Source organism: Pinus tabuliformis, chromosome 9, assembly GCF_031772625.1.
Source record: "Pinus tabuliformis cultivar Carrire ecotype Pingquan chromosome 9, CPIR1, whole genome shotgun sequence".
NCBI classification, from domain to species: domain Eukaryota; kingdom Viridiplantae; phylum Streptophyta; class Pinopsida; order Pinales; family Pinaceae; genus Pinus; species Pinus tabuliformis.
The window spans coordinates 42,395,280-42,410,774 of NC_142307.1; positions in this window are offsets into that span (position 1 = coordinate 42,395,280).

The following is a 15,495-nucleotide window of genomic DNA, read 5'->3' on the forward strand; positions in this document are numbered from 1 at the left end:
AGTTACCTAGACATAGGAAGCTAATAACAAAGAACAGAGAGTAGAAGTCGAGCTGACCTGAAGGTAGCATCGAGCCAGACAGAGCCAGAGAGAGTCAGAGAGTCTGTGTACTCCATTTAAGGCTTGAGAGGTTCAAGCAAACTCCTCGGCATAGGCCTATCATACTACTGTACCCTTAGAGGTCAAGTTTCAGTAAGGAGAGTCTGTGTACTCCAGTCCTACTGATTCATATTTTTTGAGTGAGACTCAAATTGAGCTCATTGTTGTAAAAACTCTGCTTGAAAACATAATAGAGAGGCCACCACTGAAAGGCTGGACCAAGAGATGTAGCCCAGGAGAATTGGGTGAACTCCTTATTAAACTTGTTGTGTTTATATGTTTTCCTGTTATGTTTTCTCTAATTGCCTCAGTGTCTATGTATTTCACAATATTATCGATCCATGGCATAAAGTAACATAGCCACATCCATGCACATGAGTCTGTAATACCTTTAATTCTTTGTCCTGGATAAATTCGATCAAGTGGTATCAAAGCTCTAGGTTACTAAGGTTAGACAAGCTTGTGCTGGATCTTGTTGTTGAATGCTAACTAGATCTAAGCTTAAATTAGGAGAAGGAGAGTTGGCTAAAACTAACCCAGAAATTGGAAGAGTCTACTCTAAGAGGAAAATGTCAGAAGAAAATCCCTTGGAATCAGACCCCCAGTTCATGGATAGTTTTATGACCATGAGATCCATGGTGGAGGAAATGTATAGGGAATTTAAGAAAAATAGAGATGAAGATTCATCAAACTCCAAACAAGACAAAGGAGTAGAAGAATCTCTCCTCCATGACCACTCTAAAGGCAAAAGGAAAGAAGAAAAATTTCTCACGCCTCCTAATAGCCCTGAAAATAAAAATAAGACATCTTTGATTAAATTAGATGTTAAATTTGATTTACCAATATATGATGGAGAGTTGAATGCAGAGAATATGGATAATTGGATCAGACAGATTGATGTTTATTGTAGAGTGTAGAGCATTGACTTAGACAAGAGTAAGATTCAGCTGGCCAGCCTACGCCTTGGAGGCACTACCTTGGTATGGTGGGAAGGCAAGACACAAGCTGACATAAAGAAACATGGTAAGGTTCTTTCGTCTGGAGTGAATTTGTTTATGCGATTAAAAAGAAATTCTATCCACTAGCCTACATGCAGCAAGCCATGATGAGCTAGCAAACTCTTCGACAACTAAAAGGGAAAAGTGTACAAGGTTACACCCAAGAATTTAGGAAAAGAGCTTTGATTCTAGGAATTTCTTTAGACTCACCTGAGACTCTGTTGAACTATATAGGTGGTCTACACAACTACATAAGGCACACTATCCTCATGTTTAATCCCACTAGCATAGATGAGGTATCTGTTCAGGCTACGCATCTAGAAGCTAGAGGTAAGAATGGGAACGCAAAAATTGGGGGATCATCCAAACCCACTGCAAGCAAAAATAAGGAGAAAAGAAAACAGAAATGGAAAGAGAGGAAGACAAACACTGTACAGAAAAGAAAGTCTTCATGCACTCACTGTAAGAAGGATGGGCATGATGATGAGCACTGCTGGATTCTGCATCTAGAGCTGAAACCTAGGAAGTACGAGGGCAAGAAGAAGAAGACTGTTGCAGATATTCAAAAGGATTTGGGGTCAGACTCAGGAGATGAAGCAACATCGCAACCACAGGTATATAAGGTTGTCTGCTTTAGAGAATGCAGAAATCAAGAAGCAAGTACAGGAGATGCTCGAGAAGGGGTTCATCAGACCTAGCACATCACCATGTGGGTCTCCAATTGTTCTGGTGAGAAATAAAGATGGCTCGTGGAGAATGTGTATTGATTACCGAGCACTAAATAACTTGCATAGATGATCTATTAGATCAATTGAAAGAAGCTTTTTATTTTTCCAAGTTAGACTTGCATAGTGGCTATCATCAGGTTAGAGTTGCAGAGCAAGATGCATGGAAGATTGCTTTCAAAATAAAGCAGGGATTGCATGAGTGGTTGGTTATGCCTTTTGGCTTAAATAATGCTCCTACTGCTTTCATGAGAATAATGAATGATGTACTGAGACCTTTTCTTAATGATTTTGTTATTGTATATCTGGATGACATTCTTATATTTAGCAAAACGTGGGAAGAACATTTAAGGCATGTTAAGCAAAATCTAGATGTTTTGAAAAGAGAAAAAATCTATGTTAAACTCTTAAAATGTGAATTTGGCAAAACATCTTTGAATTATTTGGGACATATAGTAGGGGGTGGTGAATTGAAGATAGATCCCTCTAAGGTTGTAGTAATTGTAAACTGGCCTAAACCCAAATCTTCTATAGAAGTTAGAAGCTTCTTAGGAGTAGCACAATATTGGAGAAAGTTTATTTCTAACTTTTCCTTAATTGCAGCTCCCTTACATGCTTTAACAGGATTGAACAAGGTGTTTCAGTGGGGAGGCAAACAACAGAAAGCCTTCGACACCTTGAAAGAAAAGATTAGTACAACACTAGTACTAGCACTACCCGATCTTCAAAGACCATTTGAGATTGAAACAAATGCTAGTGACTATGCCATGGGAGTAGTGTTGATGCAGCACGGTAAACCCATATGTTATCATTCTGAGACATTTAATTCTGCAGTAGTTAACTATCCCACATATGATAAAGAATTGTATGCATTAGTACATAGTGTGAAAAAGTGGAAACATTACTTAATGGGCAAAGAGACAGTTATACATACTGATCATCAACCACTTCAATATCTACACTCCCAAACTAAGTTGCAGCAATCAAGACACTATAGATGGATGGGTTTTCTACAACAGTTTCATTTAGTCATCAGATATAAAAAGGGCATACACAATAAAGTTGCAGATATGTTGTCCAGACCAATTATAAATGCATCTACTATACTTAAGCATAATTTAGTATTGCATGAGAGCTACATTGAACAATATGCTCAAGATATAGATTTTAAAGATGTATATGCAACTTTAAGTCAAGGAAAACGGGTAGAAGAATTGGATTATCATGTTAAGGACCAACTCTTGTATCATTTTGGGAAGCTATGCATTCCACAAACTGAAAGAGTAAAGATAATTCGAGAAGCACACACTTCTCTAATATCAGGTCACTTTGGTGTAAGTAAAACCATTGCACAACTGCAAAGATTTTGTTATTGGCCAAAAATGAATGAGACGGTTTCTAGATATGTAAGAGGGTGTACCATGTGTGCTAAAAGCGAGCCCAAAAATAGAAAAATAGGCTTGTACACTCCACTACTAGTTCCTTCTCATCCTTGGGAAAGTGTTTCTGTGGACTTTGTTGGAGGACTGCCTAAATCTAGGAAAGGTCATGACTATTTATATGTTGTTGTCGATAGGTTCAGCAAAATGTGTATTTTAATACCTTGTAACAAATAGATTATAGCTGAACAAACTACAAAGCTGTTCTTCCAGCATGTATGGGTCCATTTTTGATTACCCACTTCCATAATATTAGATCGAGATACCCGATTTGTTGGGAAATTTTGGTCAAGTTTGTGGGAATTGATGGACACCAAGCTGAAGAAGAGCACAACTTTTCATCCACAAACAGATGGCCAAACTGAAGTGGTCAATAGGAAAGTGATCCAGTTGCTCAGAGGCTATTGCAACAAGCATCACAAACTTTGGGATGAACATTTATGTTATGTGCAGCATGCTTACAACAGAGCTAAACATTCTTCTACACAGAGATCTCCTTTTGAGACCTGTTTTGGTTTCACACCGAGGTCTCCCTTGGATTTTGTCTTTGGTAAAGACATAGCAGTTGATGGACACAGTGATGTGGACGAGGCAACCAAGTTCATTGAGCAAATCCAAGAGATTCACCAGGCAGTATAGGAATAGCTGGGAAAGAGCCAAGCCAAGTACAAGGCAAGGCATGACAAGCATCGGATGGAGCATAGTTTCCAAGTTGGTGATCAAGTCAGGCTGTATATCAACAAAGACATAATGCAAGGTGAAGGTAAGAAGCTGAAGACAATAAGGTATGGAACTTTCAAGATACTTGAGAAAATTGGTGAGAATGCTTTTCGCTTTGATCAATCAGCTTACATGCACATCTACTCAGTCGTTAATGCAGACAAATTGAGACTATTTGAACCTTCATTAATCGAAGATCCCAAAGAGTAGAGTTAATTGCCTTCTACTGATGATCTGTTGCTTGAATATCTTAATGAATTGCAGGAAGATACAATTCTGGACAGGAAGGTAAGAACTTCACGTAGAGGGGATGTTGAATACCTCAGGATTGGACTCAAAGGTTCAAAAACAAGTAGTGCGAAATGGATTGAAATTGAGCAAGTGAGGAAGCAATACCCTCACTTGATTGATGCTTAAAAGAAAACCAACTTTTGGTGGTCCAAAAGCTTTTTCAGTGGAAGGCCATGATCCAAATTGGATCCTAGAACACTCTCTAAGTTTTCATGACTGTTTCAAATTATGCTAAAAGATTCAAGTCCTAGAAAAATAAAAGCTATTAGAAGGAATCCTCATAACATCTGCAGTTGTGGCCAGAGCGGAGCAACGAGGACCCTTGGTTGAGCGCGCAGACCGTTGGCCCATGGTAAGGAAAGCCCCGAAGCACCTGGACCTGAAATCGTTATAAAATTTGGAAAAGTAATGCATCTGGTTCTATAGCGTGGGATTCCACAAACCGGTAGGATATCGGAAGGCCTCGAGGCGATAAGCAGTTTTGATTGAGTCCTGCCCAATGCCACACATCGAGCAACACGCGTCTGACGGATGAGAGAGAAAACCATTTGCATCGGACGGGTAAACATCGTGCAACTTGTTCGCCCGATATGAAGGACGACCGTAGGATCTGGGGGGCCCAGATCAACAGCAGAGATGCATCCCGATGATTGACCAGATTTGACAAGTCAAAAAGCAAGATGACAGGGGATTTGAAGTCCAACGTGCATGATGAGTTGGCAAAGGATTCATGATTCGCAGGCGATCTTGAAGCAAATGGAATTAACGACCCTTCAAAAATGATTCAAGGAATCTGACACCCGGTTCGTTAAGGAAACAAGTGGCCACCTCCCTGCGAGGCGTTACCTAGTGATGATGATGCAGAGCAGAGGAATTCGAATGGACAGAGGTAAGGAAACCAGAAGGCCGGGAAGTGGAAACGAACAGTAAAAAAAATAGACTGGCTTTAAAGCTGTGACTTGGCAGAAGCAAAGGAAAGAACACACAGAGAGGCAGACAAGAGTTTGCTATAGATAGTAAGCTAATAGCAGAGAATAGAGAATAGAAGCCGAGCTGACCTGAAGGCAACATCAAGCCAGATAGAGCCAGAGAGAGTTAAAGAGTCTGTGTACTCCATTTAAGGCTTGAGAGGTTCAAGAAAACTCCTCGGCATAGGCCTGTCATACTACTGTGATCCTCAGAGGTCGAGTTTCAGTAAGGAGAGTCTATGTATTCAAGTCCTACTGATTGATATTTTTTAAGTGAGACTCAAATTGAGCTCACTGTTGTAAAAAATCTGCTTGAAAACATAATAGAGAGGCCACCACTGAAAGGCTGGACCAGGAGACGTAGCCCAGGAGCATTGGGTGAACTTGTTGTGTTTATATGTTTGCCTATTATATTTTCTCTAACTACCTCAGTGTCTATGTATTTCTCAATCTTATCGATCCATTGCATAGAGTAAACTAGGCACATCCATGCACATGAGTTTGTAATACCTTTAATTCTTTGTCTTGGATAAATTCTAGATCACGAGGGGGGGGGGATAAAAACTTAGGATAAGGGGTTTTTATGGGTCTTTGAGGTAGAATAGAGAAATTAATAAGGGGGAAGATGATTTTTCAATGGGAAATGGGTTTCACACTAGGGAAAAGGGGTTTTGGGTAAGGGGATGACCTTTGGAGGGTAATTTACAAGGGGAATGTGTGAAACCAAAGGGTAAGGGTTAAAATGAAGGGAAAAGGGTATTTTTATAAGAAATGAGGGGATAATGGGGAAATTAGTAAATAAGTATGGTGGGGGGGGAATGAAATGAGGGGAAGTTAATCAAGTAAGCTAGTGAACATCCTTTCACTCTCATAAATGCTCCTTCACACTGAAACATAGGATTAAGCATGATAAATGTACTTATGATTTAACAACCTTGTACATCTGCAACCTCTCTTCTACCTACCCTTTACTTATCCTAACATTTTTTCTTCATTTTATTGGGTGCATTTAAGCTAGCAGACCCTTTCTTTCCTTTCTTTTGACAAGAAAACTATCTAATTATAACCTTATAACTTCCAATGGCTCAGGTTAAGCTTATGAGCACATTTTTATTTCTCTACCTAACTACCAATCTGCCAAGGTTAAACAGTTTGGCTAGATCTGTATTCTCTATTTATAAACATGAAATTTAAAGCATGAATTAGTCAAAATTAAGCTATTTGACTATCATGGGCTATGAAATTTATGACAAGCTGCATACAACCATTATTTTTCACACAAAATTTAAAGCAGTGGCACTTGAATTTTCACACTTTCATGATCTGTTTTTGTTTGGCATTCATATTTTTCACTTTTTTGATCTTTTCTTTTTCTTTTTGTCCTTTGATTATTCTTTTAGGACATACCCTCTTTACATTTTTTAATTTTTAATATGGAAAACATTTTGCAGAAAGAAAAAGTATGTACAATATTACAAGACTAACCATAGCCAATTCAAAATTATGAATCCTATTATTATAGGACCCTAATAGTGGCTCCACACGGGGATGGCATTTCCTGGTGAAATGTCAAGAACTTTAAGATCAATAGCCTCTAAAAATGTGACTGAAGTTACCTTGTAAACTGTTCTTCTGTGATTCTTCTTTATTCATACCCTTTCAAAGCTCAGGGCCTTCTCTCCGGGTTTCAACTTCAAAATATTACCATCCAGTCCAATCTAAACTCTGTATTGTTATATACAATGAGTAAAGTAAAGTGAACTATTGTTAATCTATGTAAAAATAATTCTTCAGCATTCTACCATTGACAGGTCCTCCTAGTAGATCTGATCCATCTATTTCTCTCAAGAAAAAAACATTGTTACCTCTGTAACCATAAGTGACATAAGGGCCTTGCCACAGAAAATCAAAATTTCCATGTTTTCCCTTGTCTTCTCTTCTTGAATCCCACTTAAGAAAATTATCACCTATGCAAAAATCATCAGGTTTGGTCTTTTTATCAAATATCATTTTGACTTTGTCCTGGATTACTTGTGATTTTACATATAATTCTTCTCTGATCTACTGCAAGTGTATGGTCTGATTTATCCTTCTCTCGATATCATTTGGTTCTACCTACAACTTCTAGATGATTTTCATCACTGGCACTCCCAAAGAGGATGGAAAAACAACATCCATCCCATATACTAATTGATAGGGAGATGTACCAATGGACTTTTTGGTAGTTAGTCTATCTGCCCATAAGGAATTGACCAACTTTTTGTTCCATGTCTTTTTTTTGTCTTCCAGTAATTTCTTAATGATATTGACAAGGATTTTGTTAGAGGATTCTCCAAGTCCATTACCTTGAGGGTAATAGGCAGTGGAGTGACCAAGGGTGATGTTGTATTTGTTACAAAAGTCTTCCATCTTCTTGGACTTAAAAGTAGCCGCATTATCAGTAATGAGATTTTGGGGGCATCCAAATCTTGATAGAATATTACTTTCAAGGAAGGAGATAATGACAAAGTCTGTAGCTTGTCTAAAAGGGATGGCTTCTATCGATTTGGCACAATAATCAGTGGATGTTAAAATCCACTTATGCTGGGCTAAGGAGGCTGGGTTTATTTCTTCAATGAAGTCTAACCCCCATTGTTGAAATGGAATTTCTGTGGAGATGGGTTTGAGAGGTAAAGGTAAAAGATTTCTTTTTCCCTCAAGTATCTGGCACTTATGATAAGAGGTCACATTTTTCTTAACATCTGCAAACAGAGTGGGCTAGTAAAAACCAGCCCTTAGAATTTTATCAGCAGTAGTCTTCCATTAGAAGTGTCCTCCACAATCTCCTGCATGAAATTCTTGCATAATTTTATTAGCTTCATCTTTCAGTAAAGAATTTAATATAATACCACCATTATCTTTCCAAAACAAAGCATTATCTATGATACAATATCTTAATGAATTCATTTTCAAAAATCTAGCTTTAGTTCTTGTTAAACTAGGAGGAGCTTACAAGTTCAGTAATACAAATATGATATCTGCGTACCAAGGTGAATCAGTAAAAGGTTCACTAATTTGTGGAGTCACCATCTCTTCTTGATCATCAAGGGCACCAATGAAATTTATATCTAGGGCCTGCCAGTTTGATTCAACCATGAGTTTGGCTAAACCTTGGCCTTTGATAAGTTTAGTGGGATTTATTTCTATGTCATATTCCAAAATAGTGGAAATCCATTTTCCTCTCTTTCCTTCAGGCCCATTTTGTGTCAAAATGTCCTTTACTACTGAGTTTGGAACATAAGCAATGATGTGAGAATACAAAATATACACTCTGAAATCTTTGATAGCCTTTACTAAAGCTAGTGCTTGTTTTTCCATTATGTTGTATTTGAGTGTGGCATCTATTAAGGATTTACTGAAAAATGAAATTGGTTGTTCATATCCCTAGTCATTCTTTTGCAACAAGACTATTGCAATAGTGTGTTCATAAGCAAAAGAAAAAATTATAAAATCTTTTTGAAAATCAGGACTTATAAGGACTGGAGTTTTGGTTAGGGCTTCCTTGATGGCTTCAAAGGACTATTTTTCCTCCACTGTCCATTTAAGTTTTGAATATTTTCTTAACATGTTATTTAGTTCTCTAGTCAATGCTTCTAAATTTGAAATGAATCTCCTAAGAAAATTAATTTTTCCTAAAAATCACTGTAATTCTTTGATGTTTCTAGGATGGGTGATGGTCAAGATTGCCTATATTCTAGTAGGATCTATTCTAATTCCATCTTTGGATATTATATGTCCCAATAGTTTACCTTCTTCTAGACCAAAGAGTGTCTTTTTGGGATTTAAGGAAATACCAAACTTCCTGCATTTAATGAAAACTCTTCTCAAGTGATCTAGGTGTTCATTATTAGATTCAGAAAAGACTGTGATGTTATCTTGGTAAACCATTAAGAAGTCATGGATCTCCTTGGCAAAAGCTATATCCATAGCTCTTTGAAATGTTGCTCCTGCATTCATTAATCCAAAAGGCATCTTCAAATACATGAAGGTACCCCAAGGAGTAGTAAACGCAGTTTTGGCTTGGTCCTCTGGTTGAACTAAGATCTGGTTATATCCAAAAAATCTATCAAGTAGTGAAATTTTGGATGATCCTACTACCCTCTAAAGGATCTGGTCCATTTTTGGTAGAGGATAGTTGTCTTTTAATGAGACCTTATTTAAATTTATGAAATCAACACAAAGTCTGATTTCTCCAGTTTTATTCCTAGTAGTGACTAAGTTTGAAACCCAAACTGAGTATCTTATGGGAGCTATAATTTGGGCATCATACATTCTTTTAACTTCTTTCTCAATAGATGGCATAAGAACTAGATTAATTCTCCTAAGTTTTTGTTTAAAAGGTTTATGATCCTCTTTGATAGGTGTCTTGTGTTGAATTTATGTTGGTATCATAAGACTTTAGGTCTTCATAACTCCGAGCAAATAAATCTTGAAACTCTTTAAATAGATTTATGTATTTAACCTTTACATCTGGAGGTAAGGGTTTTGATAATTTAATGAGTTTAGTTTTTTCTTCAGTTCCTATGTTACATTCTTCTATATTTCATCTCAAAGGCTCCATTTTCGGTTTCCTAGCTACATCGTTGGAATCAAACAAATCTTCTAAGGGGACTAATCCCTTATGCAAAAAATTATTTTTAAGATTAAGAATTTCAGGATCATCATTCATTATTTCTTCTATTTCTACATTTTCTAAGTTATCTATTTCTACTTTAGTGAAATTAGTGGGTTTACCTATTTCTAAAATATTTACATCTATGTCATTGTTTATTGTACAGTCTGTATCTATATTACAATTATGAAACTCACCTTCAGCATTCATGAAGTCATAAATTTGGGAATCCTGTGAGAAAATCTACCAATACTTCAAATTTTCTGGTATGATAGGCCTATGTCTCACTTCTGCAGTGTATTGATGGTTGGGCTGAAAGGGAAATTTGCAGGTACTAGCAAAAGTAGCCAGACTGTGGGCCTGCATATTCTATTTTCTAGGAATGGTAGCAAAATTTGTTTCTAGAAGGTCTTTGATCAAATCTAGGACAATCTCTCTATATTAACTCAGTTTGGGATTGTTTACAAAGTATTCACCATTAATTTGTTTAATAATCAATTATGAGTCTAGAAGTATAGAAACTCTCTTGGCTCCAAGTTTTCTAACCATTTGTAATCCTAAGATCAGAGCTTCATACTCTGCCATGTTATTTGTGCATTTAAAATTTAACCTGAAAGCATGACCTTCAGCACGATTATTCTCCATATTTTGGATCCACACTCTTGCTCCTGCCCCTAACCTATTCACAGATCCATCAAAATCTAAATGCCATAGGGACTCATGAAAAATGTTTTCACTGTCAGTTGTTTTGTATTTCTATTCTTTAGCTGTGATTTCCTTTTTGTCATGGTCTGAATTGTACAAGATGAAAGAGTCCATATCAGAATGCATGGAGTATCTAGGGAGATTTTGTGGTTTTTCTGTACTTCTCACCATGTATTTCATCATGGTCTCTCTATATAGTTTTCTTTGTTGACCAAAAATAGATATGGTGGCATATGACATATCTAATTGCAAGGATCCTTGCAATTTTTCTCCCCATGAGTGAGATAACAACATTCCATATTTGGGTGGGATGTCTGCAACTACTATGTCCATCACAATACTCTTTGTTGGGCATTGGACTAGAGTTACACATAAATCTTTAATCAAGACAAGGCACTTAACTTTACTAGAGTCAAAGGAAAACAAATCCTTATATGGTTTTATGATATCTAAGTTTAGTCTCTCCATGATTGCTTTTGGCATCAAGTTATGGGATCCCCCTGAGTCTAGCATAGCATTATGTAATGCTTTGTCATGAATGTCCAGGCTAATATAGAAAGGAGGGATTCCTCCTTGCTGATGAGTACCATTTACCTCAGGGCCAAACAATAACTCAGGTTGATCATAATTCAAATTGACTGCATCTTCCCCTTCACATATATTTAAAGTTTTTGTGATCTGTGATCTATAGGATTCATTTTTCACTAGCTCAGTTAAAAGGATTGATATTTTCAATTTTTCTATTTTAGTCTTGAGGTTGAAAGGTAGTTGAGCTTTGTTTGTTTGGATGAGATCTTCCTTAACAAATGCAGTTTGTGTGTTTTTGTCTTGTTTTTCAGTACTTGGCATTTCAGTTTGTGTTTCCGCAATTTTGTTTTGATTACTTCTATTTGGAATGTTTTGAGTAACTGTTTCAATTTGAGTTTTGGATGAAGTTATATCTACAATTTTTGGGCTGGAAGTCTCCTGTGTTCCCCTAGGAAGGATTTGTAAAATTTTAGTGACATGAGCTTCTGTTATCTTTTTAGTTTGGGTCTGGATTAATCTTTTAGTGGGAGCTTTATTGTTCTTTTTACTTCCTAAGCTATACTGTTTGTGAACTTCATATATAGATGACTCATAACCCTGTTTAAAGTCAAAGGATTCCCCAGATTCTAATTGCAAATGTTGCAGCATATATAATTCCTATTTTTATTGAGTAAGAAAAACAACATCTTCATTTTTGATTCCTAATAATTTTATTTGGGTGTCATCCTCTCCTTCATGGCTCTGTGAACCCTCAACATAGTTTTCCTGGAAGGGTAGCCTAATTTTCTAATCTGGTATAACATTCTTTCTAGTGTTATGGTTCTTCCTGAAGTTTGGGTTTCTTATTGGGGGTGGCTGTTGATTCTCCCACTGAGTTTTTATTTCCATGTTTTCTAATATAACCATTATTCTCTCTACACTCTTCGCTAAACTATCTATTTTACCATCGAAAGTGTAAGTTTCCTTTTAAATGACAACTCTCTTTTCATTTCTCATTCTAGCTTTCTTGGCTAATAAGTTGGCCTCTACACTAACATCGTTACTTTGCATTTGTTCCAATGTTTCAGGGTTTCTTTCCCTTAATTGGTATGACATGTCAGTGTCAAAATCATCAGGGAATTTGATTAATGCTAGGTTTGGTGGAGGCTTAAGATTAACAGGGATTGTGTTGTAGATGCTATTGAACCTAGTACAATAATCCTGAACTGACTCATTAGGAGATCTTCTAATGTTATGATATTCAAAAAGTATTTGCAGAGGGTTTTTCTTTCTCTCCCATCTATCAATGAATAATATATAAAAAGAAGATAAATCTTCAATATGATTATCTGGTAAAGCTTTGAACCATTTCTTAACATCCCCAGTTAATGTTTGGGTAAACAACCTCATTTGGACATCAGATTCATCTATCTTATGCAACTCAAAATAGTCAGTCATTTTGTTCACATGTTGTTGGGTAGTATATTGACCAATAGCATCAAACAATTTTTTTTTTCTTTGATAATCTTGGGGCATGGCATGGAGTTGTGCAAGTAAAACCAGAGGTGCATATTAGTTTGCCATGGCTTGGATTCTGGCTTGACTATGGGGTAAAGTGTCGGTATTTGAGGAAGGGCTTGAAACAGATGGAGATGAACTAGGTGAGGATTAGAAGTTTGGTTGGATAGGAAGCTAATGAATGACTGGTTTAGGGGAATGGACTATGGTGGATACAATGGGTGAGGTGGTGGTAAATCTAGGTGTATTTACAATATTTGAAGATTGTGTAGAAATTTCAGAGGCAACAACAGTAAGTACAGCTAGTTCAACAGATTGCTGAAGGTAAGAATCATCTATATGGATTATTAATGTGGAGGTTAAAGCTTCTAACTTGTCAAAAGTATCCAACACAAATTTATCTAAATCTGGATGTATAGGCACCCTTTTTTATTCAATGAGTTGAATAAAATTAGGGTCTAATACAGTTTCATGAATTTCATTCTCTGATTTAGTTCTAAACAATGAGAGATCAAATTTAAAATCAAATGGAATTTTGTTGGCTTATTGGGGCCTGATCCAGGTTCGGAAGAGTTATTAACCAAACAAATCCCATAGCTACCGACCCTTTCGGCAACAGTCTGCGGACCGCGGACTGAGGTCTCACCCGAGGTAGCAGGGGAGGGTGCTGGAACTAGGTTTCCACACCCTTGGGATGTATTGATGTGGTCTGGAGGATTTGCACAATGTTCTATGGCCTCACGCCACTCTGCTTCATCGTATATTCGGAACGAGGTAAATCCTTACTACTTATTAATACTGAGTTTGTTATAGATCAGACCTACTTCTTACAGTATTTAAGCAAACATTTAATAGAGATAACCAATGCGTGCACTCGGAAATGCTATAGATTTGCATAAACTCAGAACACAAGCATAAGCACACAGATCAAACAGATATTTAAACCAGAAATTAACCAGATCCACAATATTTCAGAAGCAACAGAGTATTTCAGAATCAACTTATCTTTATTCAACTCTTTGCCAATACAACCAGATCTGCCCTGCACACTCAGCTGTAGGTGTCCGCGCACACAACTGCGGACTCTACCAGGCCTCTATTCACACAGCTGCAGAGCCTCTATCTATCTACCAACACCCTTGACTCAGACTTACAGACACAGAAAATACTGTCTTTCCCCAACCATAACACCAAGATTCATCCAAAACACGAACTACTTTCTACCCTCAGAGCCTTGCTCTATTTATACATTCCTATGGTCCACTGACCATGGGCAGGCCAAATTACTTCCTATTATTCTATATTATTTCTTGGGCGAACAACCCTTTGACTCAACCTATTACGTTTCGCGCTCCGCATATTTCAGATATTTACAATATTATTATCTTAAGTTGTAGGCTTTACACCCCAAAACTATTACGCGGGACCTTCGCTACCTAACAGGCGCCCAACACAATCATCGTGACTCATCCCGAGTCACTCATCGGTGCGGCAATATGCACTTCCTAGGCTCCACGGTTCACCTTCCTGTGAGTGACGCACTTCATTCTGCAGCTCCTGCTTCATTGTAGCTACCACTTCATGCGACTGATAATGCTCATTTTGCTCTACTCGGTTAACATAGAACACCCCCTCATAGGATTTTAGCTCTAGCTGGGGTGCCGCATATGGGAAATCTTCATACCAACACATCCATTTTCCAATTTTGTATCATCTATGTGCACTATCTGCTATAGCTTGTGTTGCAATTTTGCAAGACCATTGCTGCTGTCTGTGAGATCCCAGTCTTCAAGGTGCATCAGAGACGACTTGTTAACTACAATTCCACCATTTGTCTCTGTGTTTACAGTCGTTCCCTTATCTTTTATGGTTCGCCGATCCACCCATGGGTGAGGCAGTGGCATCCAGACTAGTTCTGCTTCGTGTCTATAAATTTCCAGCGCATCCCCTACTGTTGATGCTGAACTCTTTGCGGTGCCCACAATTGTTAACACCGTATTCTTCAGAAAGCCCTGCATCTTCATTGGCCATATCACAACCCTCGAGCGTACCCCTTGAGCATAGATAATGAATAGTTCCATAGCAGTGGGAAGGCACAATAGCTTATTGTTCTCAAAAGCGCAGCTCATTTGGTGGATGCCCCCTTGTGATTTATAAGTGTTTCGAAATTCAAATTCGTTGGCTCCCGCCTATTCTGGTGCCCTCATGTTAAGCCTGTGGCAGATCGTTCTAAATCTGGTTCATACCCTGTCTCTTAATTGCTTGTCACCCGCTCCCTTTTTCCATAACTCAGACATCTTGTCATGAATAGTGATAGCAACGGTCACCTCTCTGCTTGTCAACACAGCAGTGCATCCTTTTCCGTGCCACCGCGACCCTTATGACAGAACAAATCTACGCGCACCCCGGTTGTCACGCAGATTCCCCCTAGACTGCTTTATCGTCCCGCAATCTCTTTCAACTGGCTGGAGCAGTGAGACTGTCCTTCGGGCGGTTAGTCAGGCAGTCAATCCAACCGTGTATAGCTTTAGGCAACTGCCAATTACTCTTCTCGGGAAGGGGTCTCCATTGAGCTTAGCAAGCTGGACTGCGTCTCCATCTGTAACTTCTTTGACTACATAGGGTCCTAACCAGTGCATGCAGAGTTCACTAGGGAATTTATCGAACTTTCTATCATATAGTAATACTAGATCATTTTCTTTGAACATGCGCATTTTGATATGGTGATCATGCCAAACCTTTTCTTGCTGCTTTTGCACTTGTTGATGAAATCCTGCCAGAAATCGCTCTTCTTCAAGTTCCTCTAGTTGCGCGATCCTTTATTCCAAAGCTCCGCTGTCTTCCATACCTGTCGCTACTACTATTCGTAAACTA